Here is an 18,749-nt window from a genome sequence, read left to right on the forward strand (position 1 = left end):
CTCAAGCTAAGGATTCTTGCTTGAGCGAAAAAGGATAAGTGTCAAGTAGCATTCTAATAGATGTGTTTGGTCATTGAAAATAATAGTTATACTGTGAATAAAAGGTAAGAAAAAAAGAAAACTTTCAACAATTAAGTAAAACCAATTTCTTGAATCGAAAGTTAATGAATCTAATACCCATCAGTGTCCTCCCTACCAAGATTGTTTTCTTTACTAATAACATGCAATTTTTCATTTGATTACGATAAACAATTTAAACACCTCCCTTTGGAGCTTATAAAAAGTCCTTAAACATATTTTCATTAGTGAGTTTGATATAAAGGTAATTAATTTAATAATTAAAAATAATATAAAATTAATAAAATAATTGTTCATTTGCCTTCCTTCTTGATTCATCTCTAAATTATATTTTAAATTAAGCTGATGTATTTTTCAAGTATCAATAAGAGATGGTTTACCAATTAATTGTTTGAAAAGAAATTTAAATGGAAGAGAATTAAGTAAATATCATTTGCTTTCAAGTCAAAATAGTTATTGTCAATCAAAAATATATAGATAACAATAAATGACTTAGAACATTAAACATTTTAATTAGATTTCAACATAAGTATAGTTGGAGAACAATGTCCTCTGATTATTACCAATTGTTATCATATACAAGTACAAGTGGTACTTAATCACATTAAATGATCATTTGTGTATCATATAGCAAACAAGTTAATGATGAAAACACTAAATCTGTTCTCATATGGAGAAGAATAGAAGACTAACTAAAAATTGTAAAAAAAGTAAAAAGGAATCCCAAAGAGAATAACAAGCTCAAACATTAGAAACCTATGAAGAATAGTAAAAGACTTCTTGTGGTAAGAACATAAATTCCCCCTCAATATTTAGGTGAATGTTAGACACCGTTGCACATACATATTGAACTTATGGATTAAAGTAATAACTGATTAAACAAATATGTTACTATTGTGCAAAAGAAATTAAATACTATTCTCACACAATATTGCACAAGCACCAAAGTCCATTTTAAGAAAGGAATTAGATTCTTATAGCTTCCTTTAGGAAGATTTGCCCCATCATGATGGTCAAGATAATGCCATAACTACTCCCAATAAATGCACTCACATAGCATAATTCAACGAAGTTGTTTTATCAGCTCAAGTATCTCTTCTTGCTTGATCTCTAACCAACTAAATCATTACATTATTTTTTGACAACTTACTGCAACAAAAGCAATAAAGAAAAAAATTGTTGGCATGAAATATCAATTATCACCCCGTAAACAAGATATCAATTTACAAAGTAATAAAATTTTCCCTTTAACACATGAAAACTAACCCAAGAACTAGTTGAAAGTATTTTATTAGCAAAACAAATGGTCGCAATAATTGTTGAGTTACTCCATGTTTACACTGAAAAAAACGAACTTTGTTTTTTAATAGAAAAGGGCACGTACCTTTATCATCACTGACCACGAAGGATAATTTGTGGGATGTGTGCGATTTGGCGCCTGACATGACTTCTCTCTGTTCGGCATTCTTTAAGTAAGAGGGAACAATACCTGACCTCAAAGATCGTTAAGTTGGTAAGACGACTCATTCCTTCGGGTAGCGATGCCAATTTTGGGCAATTCAAGATCGAGATACGCTGAAGCGATGAGAGGTTGCAAATCCAATCTGGCAAAGCCTCTAGGTTTTCACAACCAAGTATGGTGATTTGTCGCAGAGAAGGAAGGCAGTTGGTGTCGTCCTTAAACCCAGTTTCAAATTCCTCAATTTCATTTTCACGCCATTGAATTTGAAGAGACTCGAGAGAAGTCAGATTTTGCATCCAACCCTTTGGTAAATTCATAGGATCAGAGATCTCCAGTTCTCTGAGCAAGGAAAGAGGAGCAGCGGAGTAAGATGAGTGAGCTGAATATGTTGAAGCTGTTGTGTTTAGTGTTCCTATTAATGGCTCCCCATTGTTATGACACCATTCTAAATACTTAAGGTTTGGAAAAGTAGGCATGCAAGTCAACTGTGGACAGTCATAGACTTCCAGTTGAGAAAGATGAGGAAATGAGAGATCATGAGAATCATCAATATCATCTCCCCGCCTCCGCCATCCCATGAGCTTGGGACAACAAGATAATCTGAGGCTCTCCAAAGAGGGGAAGAAGGTTACTACAAAACCATCTTCGTAGAGATATATGTATTCCAATCTAAAAGAAGAGTCTATCTTAAGTGACTTCAGGTAAGGGAGACGCTCCAACGGTGGGAGACAGTGACAATTATCGAACCTAAAGAGAGTGATGTCAACAACATTTGTGAGGAGAGAGAGCCAATTTGGGAAAAGCATGCCTGGATAATGATTGACGTCCAATTGCTTAAGATTATGATGGGGCTGAAGGCTTTCCAATAATTGCACACTGTCACTGTTACGGATGCCTCTATCCGACCAATCCAGAGTCAAGGATTGGAGGAATTTTTTTTTCTTTTAAATTTACATCCTTTGATTCCAGAGCCACGTCTCTCACACGATTCAGATGCTTAATTTTTAATTTGCCTCTTATTAGGTTTAAGTCCTTTAGTTCATTTAGTGTGCCACATTTTATTTCTTGGCTGTCTTCCACAGCAAAGGTTGATAAGAATAGCAACGAGCACAATTTTCCCAACCCAACTGCCATCCCATCCCACGGGTAAGAAATATCAAGGCACCTCAAATTTACTAATTTAGTGACCACTTCTGAAAATGATTCTTCATCACACTCCTCCAATTTTAATGTTTGTAAGAAAACAAGATTGCTTATAGATTTGGGAAGTCTCAGGCTGTGAGACAAATCAAGATATCTTAAATGCTCCAATTTTTCAGTTGAGACAGATAACTTGAATATGGAAGAACACGGCATCTTCAAAACACGTAAGTATTTGAAATTTGCAAGAGGCAGTTCCTCCTTAATGTCCTCCCTGTAAGGCCACAAAATCAAAGTTCGCAGTCTGCTTTCGTCTAACAAATCCAATAAATGAATGGACCCATATTCCAATGATAGGTGCATGGGTCTGCCTGCAAGTTTGTTTGCCTTACTGTCCAAGTAACAATAATCATTGCCAGCAACAAGCATTGCAAGATCATGCATTAAATCGTGCATTTGAAACTAATGATCTCACCGTATTCACTCTCCGCATCTTGAAAAAATGAGTTCATCAAAAACATCTTTACAAATTGGTTTCCAATATCTTCCATGCATTGTTTTTCAGTTGAACATTGAACGTAACCTTGTGCCATCCACAACTGAATCACCTCATTCTTGAAAATTACCCGATCCTTGGGATATAAAGAGCAGTAAGCAAAACATTGTCTCATTTCTGGGGACAAGTTTTGGTAACTGAGTTTTAGAATTGGCATGATACTATCCTGCTCTTCACATAGTTTCCAGAAGTCACCGCATAAAACATCTTCCCATTCACTTTCTTCATTTTGTCCTCATAGCACGCCTCCCAATGTTTTAACTGCCAGTGGAACCCCTTTGCATTTTTTAGCTATTTCTTTCCCCATTGATTCTAGGTTTTGATTCACTCCTTTGGAATCATCTTCAAATGCAATGTTCTTCAACAAGCTCCAAGATTCTTCATCGGTCAAACCTTTCAAAGGATAGGAAGTGATAGCAATCATTGCATTTGCTACATTTTCATTTCGAGTTGTCACTAGAATCTTGCTATTTTGAGAGCCACACATCAAGTACTTTCTCAATTCAGCCCATTTTTTGCGATTCTCATTCCAAATGTCGTCCAGGACCAACAAATATTTTTTACCACTTAAATTTTTACGAAGCCTTTTTTGCAAGTTGTCTAATGATAAGCTGTCTTCAATTTGGTCGCCAGTCAAAGATTCTAATATACTTTTCACAATAGTTTTTACATCAAAGTTACCAGAGACACACACCCACATTTGCTTTTCAAAATAATTCTGCATGAGGTTGTCTCAACATAGTTACAAGAGTTGTCTTCCCTAAACCAACAATCCCAACAATAGCAATCACAGAAGCTGTTTGCTTTTCATGAGGTTGTCTCAACAGACTAATAATCTCCTTTTTACTATCATCTCGTCCAATGATATCTGATTCTGATACAAAAGAGCATGTTTCCCTCCGTTCAACCACCCCTGATCTTGGGCTTAAATTCAATTCCTTCATTTCTTTTACCACACCATTAAAACTTTCTCGTATTTCTTTAATTTTGTCAGGCATTTCACTGTTAAAGGAATTTGATTTGAAGATGAAATGGAAAGAAGTACCTTGTTTACTTCTTTTCCTTCTGCTGCACCCAATTTGTCTCTCCTGAATTGGATAGCAAGCTCATCTAAGAAGTCATCTGCATGATGAAGTACTATTTTGAACCTTCTGATCCAAACTCGCACACCACCGTCTTGATCTTGTTTGTCTTCGGCATCAAGGAGCTTATCATTGATGGATTCAACAGTGTTCTTAAGCTCTTCCAACTCTTCTGTCACACCATATTGCTTTCCAAATTCAAGAAAATCTGCGGAAGCCAACCTGAGATTTGAAGTAACAGCAAATGGAATTGACTCAGCCATCGTTGAAATGATTATGAAAGACGTAAAATCATAATTTGAGCAATGTGTAAAAATATTGGCATAAATATCGAGGAAGAGGGGAAACATGTAATAATAATCTGCAAATTCAATAGATTGAATCATGATTTATTCATGGCAGGCTCAGTTATACATGAGTATTTTGTTAGTACAAATCTCGTTAACACATTTAAAAATAGATATTTATTTTTTATAATTTTAGTACAAGAGAGAAAAATATCAACTATCACTCTAAAATCTCCTTGTTTAAGATATTTTATTAAAATGTTATTATTAATGTAATCCACTAATGGAACGCAGTATATAATTCTATGAACAATTTTTCAACATAACATTAATTTATAACACATAATTATTTTTTGTTAATGCCGATGAATTACTTATTTATATCTCATAAAAATTACCATAGAAAGTAATTTATTGAAAACTCTGTATCATATGAATTCTCTTGTGTGCACCTATCTGTGTTCATTCTCGAATAAAAGAATACCTAAGATTTTTTTTATATTTACTTGTTTAGCTTCTTTTATATTAATTTTGTTTTATTTATCTTTTCATTAAGTTTAAATATTATTGTTTAAATTTAATTAATTTTAAAGTATATTTTAAAATTTTTATCATGACAGAATATATTAAATTGTTAGACATAAAAATTATATATTCTACTAGGTTATCGATAATAGTGCCGGATTATTTGGATTTAATATTTAACATAATTAAATTATATTTATTAAGCACATATTTTAATTAATAATTTTCAAAATATTTATTAAACATAAATCGTTTGTGTTGTCTCAGAAGTTAAAAGTGTAAAGTCAAACAAACTTTATTATGCGCAGGAAAAGAAAAAAAAGAAAAAATTATGTAAAAAAATAAAAATGAAAAAAAAAACTATTTTACAAAAATTATTGAACAACAGTAAAAGAGAAATTATTCAATATGAAAATTAAAAAGACGAACTATGAAAATAGGGGGAAAAAAAAAAAACTAAACTGCAAGCTAAGCATATTATGCAAGAATAAAAAGAATCGATAGTTATTGTTTAATGCAAAAACGTACCTGTGAATGAGATTAGACACAACAGCAAATGGAATGTTTTCCGTCATCCTTAAAATGATTGAGAAATACTATATATCTGCTGAAGAGGAAAATAGATCTGCACTGTTCTCAGTTTCAGATTCGCAATGGCTGCAGCATAAACATTATTGCTCTTATATCTGCCCACCACAGGGACACTTTTGTAAATATAGCTGTCACTGAAACCACCATTTCTAAGTCTTATTGATTCAATGCTTTGCTCTTATCTTCCATCTAATATTTTTAAATATACAAATAAAGGGCAGCCTCTAACACGAGTTACCCATTCATTAGTTTAGCAATGAGAGGGAGAATGTTTCTGCAGTTAGATATTATAATAATTTAATCAAAAGTTGAGATTAATTATTGTGACTTTGCTGTGTAGTCGAGTTAAAAAATTATGTGGGATAGACGGTGCATTATTTATAACTCATATTGACAGCTAATGCCTTCTCATCTTTTAGTCATTTTTTTATAATTATTTAATTTAGTTAAAAAATTAAACAACGTATACAGTTTTGAGATTATATATTAAGTTGAAATATATATTTTTTTTAAGTTGATTAAGATGCTTGGTGAAAATGAATTTTTGTAATTTATTACTGTTAATTTTAATTTATTAATTTTTCATTATTTATATAATTCTTGTTGTAACATCCTCATATTTTTTTTATATATATTTATTATTATAGCATTGAATGTTGGTTGTATTTGTGAAGTTATTTGAATTTTAGAGAGTTTTAATAATGTAAGTTGCAAGATATCTCACTGTAGTGAGATATCTCTCGCTGTGGCGAGTAAGAGCGTCCAGAAATCAAGTATTCTGATGCTCTCTCGTTATAGCTAGAATCTTCTCACTGTAGCGATGATGCTCTCACTGTAACTAAAATGACAGATAGTAAAGTGCAATTTTGTTTGATTTTTTCGCGGTAGTAAGAAAAGGGCTCTCTATAGTGAAAATTTATCACTATAGCGAGAAATGACTCGCTGTAGCGAGAATATCGCGAGTCAAGGAGTATTTAAGGGTTTCCAAGTTAGAAAACTTGGATTACAATCCAAGTTTCGAGCTCTTCCTCTGTTCTCTCGACCTCTAACCCTCCATTCTCAGGAAATCTCCCTAAAACCTCAACTTTCTTTCATATCCAAGCTTAGAAACTACATCAATCAACTCCAATTAAGTTCTTGGAGCTTTGTTTTCTCTTTTTGGTTGTTTTCTAAGTTTCTCCCTTCTCAAAATGTTCTCTTTTGTGATATCTAGGAAGATTTTGGTCTTTTCACCAAAATCCTTCACAAACCTTCTTTTAAAACTTCATTTCAAGGTAAGAAGGGCTCTATTTTGTTACTTTAAGAATAATAACTATTTTGTAATCATGAGAGTACTTTATGTATGAGTTCTTGTATGATTCTTATGATTGATTGACATTGAATTGTTATGAAAAATATGTTTGGCTGATTTTGGGTATTAATGACATGTTCAAGTAGTCTATTGTTTGGAACTTAGTTCAGAAATGCTTTACTAAGAAAAATCTCTTACTTGAATAACAAGTTTAGTATGAAGGAAAGCATGAGATAAGTGTAAAAAGCTGAATAGATCTAGCGTGAATAGTTACAGAGATACACTGAGGGTATAGAGTCAAGAGACGATAAGAAATATGGGGAAAATGTAGGGTGGTGAGTGGCATTCGTGCATGTGTACACATTGTTTTGAGAGCGAATACGCCACATGACCTCACACTCGTTTCCAGACTATACCTTTGTTAAGGGTTCTGTTATTGTATACATTGTATCCGTATGCATGGGCTAACTAACGACTATTTACCTAGTTGTGTCAGACTTGAAGAATTGTTGGAGGCATCATATGTCTATGATCACAGTGCACTGGGAGTGTGTAATCAAAAGAGAGGAATGTAATGAGTTGTGATAGAATATATTGCTTTGAGATTCATGATTCTTTGCCTTGTGTTCTATGATCGTGATTGTGCTATAATGTTGGTTTTTAAATTAATATTATGTTTAAATGATAAAATAAAAGCTCATCCTTACTAATAGTTTCAAGAGATCAGGATGACAAAGCCTTAAAAAAGAGTTAGACTAGTAGATAGTTCAGTACATTGTAGGTTAAGTTATATATTTAATGAATATAAACGACTATGTTACTTTAAATTTGTTGTTTTGGTAGAAACTAAACCTAGAACTCTCGTTACATTAGAAATGGATTTCTTTTGTAGTATTCCGTTTGATTTTCCTAGGAATAGAATACATCAGACTCTGTGTATTTGTATGTATAGTGGTATTGTTAGGACCCCGACACTCATCACATACCTGTTTACTTATCACGATTATGACCATCTAGGAAGACCATCCGGATGGACTTTTGAAAGAGTTACTAGTACTAAAGTCACAGCTGATCTAGGAAATCTTTATCTTGGATCAAATGATGATTTCGATTTTGAAGACCTGGCAGAGATAAAAAGCTGGCATGGAATTGACTAGTATCGAGTTCTCAGTGTTGGAATATATTTTGGAGCTGCTCTGGGACTTAAATTTCCTTTGAGATGTAATTACTTTGGTTATGTACATATTATTTTGAGTCTCACTTGTTTTACCAAACAGTTTGTAAATTATTATATGAAATATGTATTACTGCAGGTTTTGTACTAATGTTAAAAAAAAATTATTTCGAATAATTATGATTTATGCTTATTGTTATTTATTTGATAATTTTTGTATTAATAAATCTTGGAAATGATATTAATTATAAATAGGTATTTTATTTATTTATACTGAAAATATTTTTCTTATATAAAATATTTATATAGTATACTAAGTTGAATAAATAAAATTAGTATTTTTTAAAATTTAAAGATTTAGAATGTTACACTGGTTGTGTTTCTAATACTCCGATTTGTCTGCGTACAATGCAAGCCGTCACATGAAATTGATTTGATAAGAGTTAGGTGCGTTACTTTTGAATGCCTTTATTTTGTTGTGCTTCGTAATTTTTCTCTTACTTCGTATAATCATATATCCTTACTTTATTAAGAAAAAAACATGTTACATGTATATTGCTACACTTATATATCTATTACCACTCCTTTTTAAGTAAATTTTGTCTAAAATATATATATTTTTTTTATCTCTTATAACTACATTAATAATAAAATTATTTTATATAATTTTCTTCTAAATTAAAGTGCCAATAAATATATGGGTTTACCAACATACATTCTGAAAAAGCAAAATTAGAAGGAAGTTGGTGTTTGTGTTTTGTATAATAGAATACTAACTTTATATTATATGCATGTGTATGTGTATGAGATTTTGATATGGCATGTATTTCTTTCTTGTAAGTTCATTGAATAAGAGTTTTCAAGTTGACTTCTAATTTATTATTAAGTTTCTATGCTTGATATTGCTTTTACCGGTGTATATTTTTACAGCATGTTATTAAGTAGACTTCTGGCATGTAATTGTGTTGTGTTGTTTAATATGAGAAGGAGATAAGACGCGTGTGTTGTGTGCTTTTGGAAAGAATTAAGAATAATGGTAAATTATCACCAAAACATGTGATTTGTGTTGTTTAATATGTGATTTTGCGTGTTATTACCAAAACATGCTTACAACAATGTCTATAATTTTGACTGTGCATTATTTTATAACTCATATTGACAGGTAATGCCTTCTTATCTTTTAGTCATTATTTTATAATTATTTAATTAAGTTCAAATAACTTTTTTGCATGTTGATTGAGATTATTACTGTTAATTTTAATTTATTAATTTTTCATTATTTAAATCATTCTTGTTATGTTTCTAATACTCTTGATTTGTCTGTATACGATGCAAGCGGTCACATGAAATTGATTTTATAGGAGTTCAGTGTGTTCCTTAGAATGGCTTTATATGTTATTCCCATCGTTAATGTGCTTTTTAATTTTCCTCTTACTTTGTATAATCATATATCATTTGCTTTATTAAGAAAAAGAATATGGATATTGTCACACTTATATATCTATTACCACTCCTTTTTAAATAATTTTTATATAAAATATATATTTTTCTCTCTTATAACTACGCTAATAGTAAAAGTATTTTATATAATTTTCTTTTAAATTGAAGTGGCAATAGATATATGGGTGAAATGACATATATTCTAAAAAAGAAAAATTAGGAAAAAGTTGGTGTTTGTGTTTTGCATAATAGAATACAAGCTTTGTATTCTATGCATATGTATTTTCTCTTAATTACACACGTGTATGTGTACGAGATTTTGATATGGCCGAATTCAGCACCTTAATAATTCTTATACATGACAATAAATTTTGTTATAATCATTACTTCCACAATTTTGTAACTACTTTTACCAAAACTAATATTCACTAGATTCAAAACTAACACTTTAAAGTTTTAGAAATTCTTACTTTCAGTCTTATATCTATTTCTTTCTTATAAGCACACTCAATGAGAGTTTTCAAGTGACTTCTAATATACTATTAAGTTTCTATGCTTGATTGTTTTTATCTATGCATATTTTACAGCATTTTATTAAGTAGACTTTTGGCATGTGATTATGTGTTATTCAATATGAGAACTAGATAAGACGCGTGTGTTTTGTGCTCTTGGAAAAATTAAGAATGATGGTAAATTACATGTCATTTGTGTTGTTTAATATGTGATTGTGCGTATTATCACCAAAACATGCTTACAAGATAAATTTTACATACTGTAGTCAAAGAAAATGTTAAAATACTATAGTTAATGAAGACCAGTTCCACCCATCTTCAGTTTTTCCTATCAACAACATAAATTATTTGAGATATGCCTTTGGGCTCTGGTTTTAAAGATCCGTAAATTCTTCAACAAGATGCTTGAAAGGGTAACTAGATAAAATGGAAGATTAAAATAAAATTATTGGATAAGATGTGTCCTTCAATCAAATATTTGTTGAAATTCCATGATATTGAGCTGACTGAAAATTTGGGAGACGATAGGAAGCATTGTATGCAAAATTTTCTCATGCTATAATATGGTAAAAGAATGGTGAATATTAAGATAATTTATAAACATGTAATAATTTATAAATTATCTTTTTATAATAATTATTTTAAAAGTTATATTGATAATTTCTAATTAATAATAACATTAAAAACTTTACACTAACAATGTATTAAAATTAAGGCAAAATTAAGGCAAAATTAAGGATTGAATATAATGTGTAATCAACTCATAACTTCACACATATCCACATATGCTATTTAGCACCTTCAGTATCTTCAATGATAGTGGGGATGATTAAGTTTAGGTATTTTTTTGATTTATTAGATTTCAATTTTTTCAAAGTTAATAATTCTAAAAAAATTGTTTACAAGGTAATAAAATTTAAAATCAAAAAGTAATTTAGAAACAAAAAAATAAAAATAAAAGACTAAGTAATTTTTTAACGAACTTATTACATCATGTCAAAGATGAAGAAATGCATGTCAAAGTTAAAAAATAAATAATTTCAAATCTCTTCCAACATGTATGCAGGTGTGATGTTTTTTTCATAGTCATGTTCATAGATCCTTTACCTTCCATCACAAAAGCAATTCCACTAGTTGTACAATAAAAAAGACAAATAGGTTTCGTAACAATGCTAATTGATTCTATTGAAGAAAAGTATTTATAAATGTGACTAATGGGGTAAGACATCTCTTTGTCTTCCACTAGAGGTTGGCAAACAAGTGTGTTGGGTATGGTCTAAAAGTTGTGGAACTGAAGATACACTATAATAAAAAAGAAATTAGAAAGTGATTTTGCATCGTTTTACTGAGCAGTTCATACTACTCTCATAACTATTCAAAGTGAATGTTACTTAGAGAACGGTTCATATAACTGCTCTCCAAAGTATAAGTATGAATTAAAAATTAAAAATTTCTTTTTTTATGAGTTTTTTATAACAAACCAAAATTATTTTTTTATTATATTTAATTATGAATTTGTATGTTTGACATTCAAATTTATTTTTTTTTTGTCACAAATCAAAATTAATTCTGTCTTGTGAATTGAAACTCAAATTTGTATGTTGTGTTAACTAAATAGTTCATATCTGCATAAATCAATCACTAGTAAGCAGAGGAAAAAAAATAAATTAATAGGAAGTTTCACGGTTAATAAAGAGAAAAGGAAAGAAAGAGAGAATAAAGAAAACTGTGAAAAAGTTACTTATATATGTGAAAGAAACAAACTTTGTTAGTGCAGATAAGATGAAGAAAACCTACTGATATGAAAGACATCAACTTTGTTATTGTAGAGAAGACGAAGAGATTATTCATAAAGTGTGAATTGAACGTGCTTCATTTATAAGATAAAAATTACTAGCTATTTTAAAATTTTAATTTGTGAGAGTAGTTAACACATAACTACTCTCTAAAAGAGAATTTAGAGAATGATTAATATGTAACTGCTTTTAAAGAATAATTTTAGAGAACGATTAATACATAAATGCTCTCTAAATTCACAATAACTAACAAAGAACTCTTCTCCAAGGTGTGACTTTAGAGAGCGGTTAACAGAAGATCGCTCTTCAAGGTGTGATTTCAGAGAGCGATTAATAGAGAACTGCTCTCTAAAATATTTCTTATAAAGCAGTTAATAAAGAATTGCTCTTCAAAGTCTTTCTTAAAAAGCAATTCTAAAATAACCTTCAAGTTTATCTCAAAAAGTGATTATCTACTAACCTCTCTTTTAATTGGTGAATTATAAAGTGAAATATGACATAGTGATAGAGCACTTTGTTGAAATTGACTCTAAAATTTTCTTTTATTTGATTATATAGTTTTGTTTGTTGTCATATCAATGTTACAATCTGATCATAAATATTCTTAAGGATAATAAGAATTTCATCTTGCATCATATTTTTAGGGAAGTTAATAAAGTGGTTGCCTCATTTCTAATTTTGATAATAATGTTCTCACAAAATGCATGTTTGGCAAGAGATTCCTTCGTTTTTAGGGTCATTAGGGAAGATTTCTAATGAATGCATTTCTCATGTATATTGCTTGTGTTATAGGTTTTTCTTGTTGTATGGATTATTTAACCCCACTTCAGATCAATCAATACTTTACTTGTACTAAAGGAGGGCTATAGATGTTGGAAATGTACAAGTTTTTGTACACTCTCTTTTCCTTCAAATTTTGTTTATTAGCATTTTTAAAAAATTTTGAATATAAATTAATTTGAATTTAAAAAGAGATAGGTAATTGTCATTTAAGTTCTCTTTCCTTCTTCTTCTCTTTCCATCCACGAAGACATAATTACTCTCCATGAAATTCATCTAACAAGGCACCTAAACACATGAACAAAAAGAGATCATAAATATCATGTTCATCTAACAAGGCTATAGATGTTGGAAATGTACAAGTTCTTGTACACTCTCTTTTCCTTCAAAAGAGGGCAAATGATCGTGAGGATGATGATGATTTGAATTTGAGGGCAAATCCTCTTGAAGATAGAGGGCATGATGAGGACCTCACTAGCTTGGAGAGCTTTAGCTAAGTGGAGGATGCTTTAGAGGGACTTCAAGGCCCTATTACTAGGTTAAGGGTTAAGAAAACCAAAGAAAGGCAAGTTTATGGGCCTAGTGAGTTACCTTGGCTCAAGCCCATAGAAAGCCACACTTTGAAGACCAATTCCAATTTCTCTTGTATCATTCATGATTCTTAGGTCTCATAGTGTATTTTGTAACTATGGACTTTTGCCTTCTTGTGTAGTTAAGCCTAGCCTAATAGCTAATGTAGCTTGTTGCCTAGATAAGGCACTCTTCATTTTGATAACTTTGGTTCATTTTTCGTATTTGAAGAAATCTAGTGAGTTTTGAGAAACTCCTTTTTCTCTCAAGTGATCTAAGTAGAGAGTTTGAGTATACTTCTTATTGGTGGATCCTTCCATCATGGTAAATATTTTGTGACTTATCTCCTTTTGAGAGTAGCATCAATATCCATATTCTCATTCTCCTTTTACTTTTTCTTTAAACTTTCTTGTCCGATTAATTTGTTCATCAAGGAATCAAGGATTGTTGATTAAAGTTGCTCTAGAAACGATTCACGCATTCAAAAGAATCAAACAATTCTTATATCAGATTATGTGTTCGATATTAGCAATAACAATTGCAAAAGATTGAGATGCATCAGATGGATATCCATAATGCATTTTTACATGGGTACCTTGAGGATGCGGTGTACATGAAGCCACCACTTGGATTTGTCATTCACCACCTTGGAATGGTGTGCCAACTCAAGACGTCTCTCTTTGGACTTAAGTAGGCTCCTACGTGTTGGTTCGCTCTAAGTAATTTGCTGCATTGAAACAATATAGGTTCAAATACTCACTTTCAAATTATTCCCTATTTGTCTTGCTGAAATAAAAATTGCACCTTATAATTTTGGTGTAAGTAGATGACCTCATCATTTCTAGGAATGATCATGCAACTATCAACTTTTTTAAGAATTATTTACACTCTTGTTTTTACAAGAAAGACCTAGAAAAATTGAAATATTTTTTAGGCATTAAAGTGTCTCGTTCCTCTAGTGGTATTTGCCTTTGTTAGAGAAAGTTTGCTTTGGACATCATAGGAGAAACCAAACTTCTAGGAGCCAAAGCAACAAGTTTTCCCATGGAACAAAACTATCGGTTGGAACTGGCTAAGGGCTCATAATTGTCTCACCCTGATCAATATAGGTGGTTGGTAGGATGCCTCATTTACCTTTGTTTCACTGGACCAAAATTATCCTAATATGCTCACATCTTGTCTCAGTTCATGCAGCAACCTAAACAAGAGCATATGCAACGAATAGTTCGCTACTTGAAAGGCAATCCAGCGCGGAGTATGCTCTTTAGCAAAACTTGTGATATGAAGTTGACTAGATGATGTAATTCAGATTGGGCAAGTTATCTACTAACATGTAGGTCTCTCATGAGCTGGTTTATTCAGTTGGGAGGCTTTCCCATCTCTTGGAAAACAAAGAAGCAGCACATGATCTCTTGTTCCTCTGCTAAAGCCGAATACCATTCCATGGCAGCCATTGTGTGCGAGTTGAAATGGTTAAAACGACTCCTTTCCAACCTTGGTGTCTCACATTCTATGCCTATAGATCTTCGTTATGATAGCCAAACAACGCTCTACATTGCCAAAAACTTGATTTTCCATGAGCAGACGAAACACATAAAATTGATTATCTGTTTACCAATTATGGTTGTCTCATTCTGTCCGCAATTAAATGATAAATTAAGAAACTATCATAATTAAATAAAAGAAATTAAAATTAAAAAAATCTTAAATAAAAAAGCTAAAAAATAATTAAATCTTCTTTTTATTATTATCATAATTATTATTATTGCTAATAAACCAGTAAATAACAAAGTGTTGTGTGCGTGTTTCACGTTGAATTGAAAAGAAAAAAAAGTGTTGTCGGAAATCACTGTTGTTATTGGCACATAATTGAAAAGGCCACTCGATATTTCGACACAATAGGACTGATCTTAAATGTTGTTATTATTAGCGTTTAAAATGTAAAATTATAAACATAATTATTTTAAATTTTAATAAGTCAGGAATATGATCTACTTTATCAATTAAATTAAGAATGAATTTATTTTTATTCATATATTATAAACAAAATTTCTATAGGAGTTAATTCTAAGTGATTTAAAATAACAAAGTCAATCACGGTTTATCACTTTATTAATTGCAATAATTTTACATCTCCTGTTTTAGCATACCAATTAATTAACATTTCTTCTTTACATTAGGTAATTACATGGAAATAACTTGTGTGTATAATATTTTGGGTTTTCATCTCGAGAAATGAGAATAAAAAATTTTAATTATTGAATATTATTCTAATGATAAAATTTAAGAGATAAATATACATAATTTTATAAGAAATTCGGTATACAAAATTTTACAGAAAAAAAAACCGAAGGAAATTAGTTGAAATTTTCTGCAAGAATAAAGAAAAGAAATCTCTCTCTCTCTCTAGATATATATATATATATATATATATATATATAGTAATGTGTAAATATTCAATAGCAATAATAATCTGTAATTTCTTTTTCAGTGAACTCTCATTAAAACAAAGTGAGCCACAATTTCATCCAAAAACGTACGAAACATGTAAAAGAGAAAGGCAAGCTAAAAGTAGTGGGAAAAAAACATAGACAAGATATACAAAAGTAACCAAGCAGACAAAAACTTTTAGCATCATTTTGCATTGTCAGTAGGGTTGGTAATATTATTGAACACTCAGTCTCTTTTTATTTGAGGATGCATTTATATGATTAACTTTTGCTTGATAGGTTACGTGGTTCAATTGAATCCTTTAATCAAATTTCTATCAAATTAAGCAATATTGGCAATATTAAAAATGCTGTTGGGTATATTTTCAAAGTCACGGATGCATAAGAGTGTGTACACCTAAAAATAATTGGTTTACTTATTCATCTTAATTAAAAAAAAGTAAAATATGACATTTTGTTGGGCTATCAGATATAACTTTCAAACCACAAAATTTATCTCAACACGTTGATAAAGAATAAATCTTTAAAGAGCCAGTTTGGAGAACACTTAAGATTAATTCATCCTACCATAACATATTTTAATATAAATTTATAGTTAAAATTAATTTAAACATTCATCTTAATTTTATTTAACATAATTTGAAGTTAATTTTATTATCTGAACTTAAAACAAACAATTCCTAAATTATTCCACTAAAAAACTTAAAGAGATTTTTTTATAGAATGTTATATTAGGTGCCTATAATAATATATGTTTTTAAGGGCTTTTCAATATTTCACAAAACAAAAATAAATCACATTTCCACTCTGACATACCCAACACAATAATTAAAGAAAACAAGCCAAAAGATGGAAAAAGAAAAAAGCAAAACGTAAGGAACAAGTAAGAAAGCAGGTTTATTTTGTTTTTGGTATCATTTTGCATTATCTCACTACAATGATATTTGCTTAGGAATGTGAGGAATATGGCTTTGAACGTGTTATTGTCAACATACTTTACATGACTTGTAAAATATAAGTGGCATGGATTTTTATAAATAAGGAGAATGATCTTATTAAACAAGAAAAAAGAGATCTATGTAATTTAATAAAACTTATATTTTACATAATAAAAAAGATATAAGTCTTGCAAATTAATAATTTATGAACCTGAAGGATTGCTCTCATTTATTCGAGTGCCAACTACTTTCTAAGTACATAAAGGCACAAGGGAGTGAGGGTAGTGGCTAAGGTTGCTAGTGTGCTATTCTCAGAGACAATGAGTATGACGGAGAGGAAATTAGAAATAGAGAGAATGGGAGAAACTTCATTATATGATTATAAAATGAAGAATGCTCAAAAAGCTGCCATGAGAAATCAGTGGCAAGAGTTCAAGAAAATAATGAAGGATGATAAGAAAAATCTACTTGAGTGGTTTGACCTGTTTGGGAACACTGCCCTCCATGTTGCAACTCGTTCTAACAATCCACAACTCCTCCAAGAGTTACTAGAAATGGTACCAAAAGAAGAAAGGTGGCAAGCTTTGTGCAAGGGGAATCGTTAAGGAAACAATATTCTACAAGAAATAGTATTTTGCAAAAAAGTGAAAATGGCAGATGTTGTTTCTGAATTTGAAAAGGATCTACAACCGTGGCCGAAGGAAGAAGTTTCTGAACAAAATAAGGGGTTTGCTTTTAATCTCACATTTTAATAATTTTTTACTTTTATTCCCTACTTTTTTTATAAATTTTTGCTTTTAATCTCTAATGCTGATGTGGTTAAATAAAATATTTATACATAACAACACCTCAGTAGACCAAATAAATGTTAGTATAACACAAATTTATATTTAAAGTGAAATTATAACATTTAATATTATTCATATTTTTATCATATCGTTTAATAAAAATAGTTATTATTTTTTTAATAAATAACCTTATGCTTGACCTATATGAAAAATTTATAAAAAAAGTAGGGAATAAAATTTTTAATCAATGCAAAAAGCATGGATACGATGTAAAGGGCACTGATCAAAGCAACCATAGTAGTATAACACAAATAATGGTTTTAGAAAATTTTTATATACCATGTATAAGACAAGATAAGCAAAATTTTGATGTGATTGGAAAATTTAAGGAAAAAAATGAATAATTACTAACAATTAGTGCTAAAGACCAACAAGTTCAGACAACCTTAGCATAAACAGTAATGCAATTAAAAATAGTTGACTTTATGATATTTAGTTAAAAATCATACTCAGAATAATTTTCAAGTAAAATAAAAGTAAATAATTCAATTGATAAAAAATTTTAAATTTATAATGTTATTTATTAAAAAATAATAACTATTTTTATTAAAAGATACGATAAAAATATGAATAATATTAAATGTTATAATTTTAGTTTAAATATAAATTTGATCCTCACATTTTAATAATTTTTTATTTTTATTCCCTACTTTTTTTTATAAATTTTTCATGTAGGTCAAGCTTAAGATTATTTATTAAAAATAATAATAACTATTTATATATATATATATATATATATATATATATATATATATATATATATATATATATATATATATATATCTGTTCATTAACATAGACCTTGTAAAGATATTTATATCGATAACTAATTGAAAATTATTTTGGGTGTGATTTTTAACTAAATATCATAAAACTCAACTATTTTTAATTGCATTACTGTTTATGATTAGATGGCATTATAAATTTAAATATATTTATGTTTAGCATTTATTTTAATTGAGTTTTATACTGATTTATAAGTTAAATATGCAGTTTGGTCTGAAGAAGTCACAAGTAAATTTTGGGTGTGTTTTGGACCCAATTATAAAGAGTCCTTAGGGTTTTAAACCCAATAAAAGAGATACCTTAGGCATCTTATTGGACACACTGTTTACATCTTGTCTTTTACTCTCTGATATACTTCTTATCTCATTTCTTTTGTATGAGATCTTTGACATACTCTTAGCAGGACTGGAGCTTCGAGTAATCGTACTTGAAGATCAGGAACT

General features: G+C 30.0%; 1 pseudogene; it reads right to left on the reverse strand.

Moving 5' to 3' along the window:
* Window positions 1-1,409: 1,409 nt before the first annotated feature.
* LOC113850665 lies at window positions 1,410-4,581 on the reverse strand (annotated as a pseudogene).
* Window positions 4,582-18,749: the final 14,168 nt, after the last annotated feature.

Source organism: Abrus precatorius, unplaced genomic scaffold, assembly GCF_003935025.1.
Source record: "Abrus precatorius isolate BTA unplaced genomic scaffold, Abrus_2018 Scaffold9, whole genome shotgun sequence".
In the NCBI taxonomy this organism is placed as follows: Eukaryota; Viridiplantae; Streptophyta; class Magnoliopsida; order Fabales; family Fabaceae; genus Abrus; species Abrus precatorius.